Source organism: Triticum dicoccoides, chromosome 2A (genome assembly GCF_002162155.2).
Source record: "Triticum dicoccoides isolate Atlit2015 ecotype Zavitan chromosome 2A, WEW_v2.0, whole genome shotgun sequence".
Lineage (NCBI taxonomy): Eukaryota > Viridiplantae > Streptophyta > Magnoliopsida > Poales > Poaceae > Triticum > Triticum dicoccoides.
The window spans coordinates 91,803,126-91,808,008 of record NC_041382.1 but is presented as its reverse complement, the minus strand read 5'-3'; positions in this window follow the sequence as shown (position 1 = coordinate 91,808,008).

The window sequence follows — 4,883 nt, the reverse complement described above, 5'->3', positions numbered from 1 at the left end:
GACGGGGACGACGCGATGAGGACGGGGACGGCGCGATGGGGGCGGCGACGGCGCGGGACGGGGCGGCGGCAGAGAGAAGTGGGAGATGAGAAACTGAAAATTTTCGAAGTGCTTCTTATATAGGGGACACCTTTAGTACCGGTTGGAGCCACCAACCGGTACTAAAGGCCTGTTTTGGCCAGGCCAAGCGGGGGGAGCACCCCCCCTTTAGTACCAGTTCCTGGCTCCAACCGGTACTAAAGGCCCCCCTTTAGTACCGGTTGGTGCCATGACCCGGTACTAAAGGGGGTGCGCTGCCAGGCGAGGGGCGCAGAAGTTTAGTCCCACCTCGCTAGCCGAAGGGCGCTCACACCTGCTTATAAGCCCCGCCGCCGCTGCTGTCTCGAGCTCCTCTCTAATGCAGGCCTTCTGGGCCTACCTCTGCTACTCTGCCCTGTGGGGCCTATTGGGCTTGCGGGCCTGCATCCTGGCCCAACAACAGGTTGGGTTTCTAGTCGTATGCAGGCCGCTGTGGCCCGGTAGGTGGGCTTTCTTCATTTAGTTTTTTCTTTTCTGCTTTATTTATTTTGTTTTATTTATTTTTAGTTGTTTTTTGCTGTATTTAGAGTTTCTTTGTGAATATTTTTGATAGTTTTTAGAAACTTTCAGTTAGTGCCGGTAGTTTTTAAATTTGAATAGTTTAAATTTTGAATTATTTGAAATTAGAAACTTTCCAAGCTCCCGTACTTTCTTTCGATTTTTCTCCACTGCGACCCATCGGCGGGTACTCTCAACTTTCCCTCTTTCTTACGGTCTTCTCTGTGCCATCGCATCGCCTTGGCATGCTCTTTGTTTTGGAACAAACGTTTCAACCGTGGTATTATAGGAGCATACCACATCACCTTGGCAGGAATCTTCTTCCTGGGGCGCCGGCCCTCGACATCACCAGGGTCATCGCGGCAGATCTTATAGCACAATGCACCACATATCGGGCAAGCGTTCAAATCCTCGTACTCACCGCGGTAGAGGATGCAATCATTAGGGCATGCATGTATCTTCTGCACCTCTAACCCTAGAGGGCAAACAACCTTCTTTGCTTCGTACGTACTCTCGGGCAATTCGTTGTCCTCTGGAAGCATATCCTTTATCATTACCAGCAACTTTCCAAATCCCTTGTCAGATACACCATTCTCTTCCTTCCATTGCAGCAATTCCAGTGTAGTGCCCAGCTTTTTCTTGTCACCTACGCAATTTGGGTACAAAATTTTTTTGTGATCCTCTAACATGCGCTGCAACTTCTTCTTCTCCAAATCACTTGCGCAATTTCTCTTTGCATCGGCAATGGCCCGACCTAGATCATCAACGGGCTCATCTAATGCCTCTTCTTCAGCTTCTTCCCACATTGCCGGCTCAGCTTCTTCGCGCATTACCGGCTCAGCTTCTTCCCCCATTGTTGTATCATCGTATTCAGGGAACCCATGGCCAGGATAGCTATCGTCGTGCTCTTCTTCTTCATTGTCTTCCATCATAACCCCTCTTTCTCCGTGCTTGGTCCAAACATTATAATGGGGCATGAAACCGGTCTTAAACAGGTGGACGTGAATGGTTCTTGACGTAGAGTAATTGTGACCATTCTTACAGCGAGCACATGGACAAGGCATAAAACCATCCACCCGCTTGTTTGCCTCAGCCGCAAGCAGAAAAGTACGCACGCCCTCAACAAACTGGGGAGAGCATCGGTCATCGTACATCCATTGCCGGCTCATCTTCATTACACAACACCGAATAGACCAAATTAATACAAGTTCATACATAAAGTTCATACAACACTTAAATGCAACAAACAAATAACTCTCTAGCTAAAGCATTTAAATGCAACAACAAATACGATCAAGATCGCAACTAAGGTAACAATGAATCCAACAGCATAATGATACCAAGCCTCACTATCGATGGCATATTTTCTAATCTTTCTAATCTTCAAGCGCATTTTCTCCATCTTGATCTTGTGATCATCGACGACATCGGCAACATGCAACTCCAATTCCATCTTCTCCCCCTCAATTCTTTTCAATTTTTCTTTCAAGTACTCATTTTCTCTTTCAACTAAATTTAACCTCTCGGCAATAGGGTCGGTTGGAATTTCAGGTTCAGATACCTCCTAGAAAAAATTTCTATGTCAACTTGATGGGCATAATTTGTCATAAACATGAAATGCAACTAGTTTTAAAAGAGAATATACATACCACATCCGAATCATAACAAGGACTAGGGCCGACGGGGACGGATATCAAAACCATGGCACTATATGTATAACAAACAATGTACGGGTAAGATAATTATACGAGTAACTATATATCCAAATCACAAACATCAATTTTTATATAAAATTTCATGAACAAGAGGCTCACCACAAGGTGGTGCCGGCGACGGGATGGTGCGGGCGATCGACGGTGGCTACGATGGAGATTTAGAAGGCACTAAGTAAACCACACCTACATATGCAAACTAAGTGTTATTTTTGACCTCACATTGCATATAAATCAAATACTAGCACATATATATATATATCCTCCCAAATTACTAAACTCACAAATTAATCACTATATAAACCAATGCAAGAGCTAATCTAGCAATGAGAGATGAAAGGACAAAGTTGCTAACCTTTGTGATCATTTGAATGGGTGAGGGCCTTCAAATCTTGACAAATTTTGGGCAAAATGTGTGATGAACTCGAGAGGAAGAGGGGAAGAACAGAGAGGAGAGGGGAAAGGGGAAGAACAGAGCTAGCTCGGGTGGACGAAGGGTTTATGTAGGACGACCTTTAGTACCGGTTCGTGCCAAGAACCGGTACTAAAGGGGCTGGAGGGGCGCCTGTCTGACAACATCCTGCCACCACTCTCATTAGTATCGGTTCGTGGCACGAACCAGTGCTAAAGGTTCACCACGAACCGGTACTAATGAAAGCGGCCCGGCTAGCTGTTGGAACCGGCACTAATGTATACATTAGTGCCGGCTCAAATACAAACCGGCACTAATGTGCTTCACGATTGACCCTTTTTCTACTAGTGAACGAAACACTACCGAGTTCAGGGGGGGCCATTAACGAGGATATCGAAGTCCTTGCGTAAGTCTAGCTCTTAAGAAGAAACTTCTTCTCCTTGAACAAACCAATCAGTGGCTTAGTGTGCTAGGGACACATATGGAGTGGAGGTAATTAATCTACCAAACCATAGAATACTTCACACGTATGCATGACTGATTTGGGATGATTCCAAGGGAAACAAAACAAACCTTCCTCAAATTCATGGTGGCAACTTACACCTAATGTACGTGAATTCGAGGAAGTCACTTCTTCCATCCAGGCATAAGCTTCATGAACGGAACACAAAAGCATTGCTTACAAAGTTTCCAATACTAACTTAGATGTTCAACATGAATCATGGGGGAGACAACATGCTGCTGATGGGCTCAACAGCAACTCATTGAAATTTCCATATCACTGGACTTCCACCATCATGTTAACAATGTGATAGTATTGGTCAGACCAAAAGGTGTAATGGTGTATGCTCGAGGGATCAACCACGAGTAAAACAACATTACGAACATCGTTGGTTCTGATTTGATTTGACGATAGCCCACACTCAAATCAAAGGATTGATAAGACAATAGCGCCGACAATTGATCACGTGGATCAATCAATGAAGATATTATCTTTCTTCAACACAGATACAAGATATCCCTTAGGGATGAGCATGGTAGGACAAGCTTTTATCTTCCAACTCTCCAAGTTGTTGTTAAGCTTAACCAACTATTTCAGGGTATCCGACACAGATTCTTGGAGAAATAGTGGTTTATAGAAAAAATCAACTTGATCACAAACTCAACATAGCGGTCAGGTGATAACCAGGTAATACTTCCGAGAAGATATTCGGAAAATCACGAACCACCGATATGTTACTAAGCTCAAGATCAATCTTGTTTTTCAGGGCAAGACGATATGATCAAGGGAGCGAGGGATTGACACAATCATAACTCATTGATCGAAGAGTGCACCAGGAAATATGGACTAGGTAGCAAGATCAATCTTAGAATGGTAGTTCAATAACCAACACGCTAAGAATGAGAATATTGTCCATTACTACCAAGCAACGAGTTGCTCGGAGTATTGATTTCACACATCACAATTCACTTGTCGGCATTCCAGTTACAACAACACGAGGACCGAGGAATGAATAATGATGGTGAGAAGTATCACTGCATCAAGAATTCATAAGAGGTGGTGTAATTCCTATGATATTCTTGGCATGAATAGGGTAGAACTCCAAGGTAGAACAGAACAAAAGCTCGATTGGCATTTTGATCTGCGGGATACAACTACTTTGACCCAATCCTAGATATGGATGAGGTACTGGAGTTTGTTTCTCCTAGTCATTCCAAAATAGAATGGCTTGACAGACCACAAGAATAAAAGGCACCGATAAACACGAATGCACACATACTCTTGACTATCAACTGATAGGCTAAGGTCAGAATACAATTAAAGGGGGACAACTCGAGGAACATATAATTTTCTGAGTTGTGGATGCATAGATTAGCATGTCGAACCAAGTTCAACAGGTTTCTTCCAGATAACCCATGCAGAAGAAGAAGGATTGGCAGATTCACAATTATGGATGGAGAACTCCTCAAGAGTACTCTGATTGTGAGCTTTTGGTTCAAAGAACATCTGCCTTAATGGTTCATGGTATTTGGAAGAAGGAAATACCACGGACCTCGAGGACTGTCGCAAGGTTACTAATATCTTAAGGGAACTAGCAAATACTAACAACACGAAGTAGGGTGAATCTCGGGTTCGAAAACCCAGGAGTAGAATACCTACTACTAAATGGCATCACGGGATG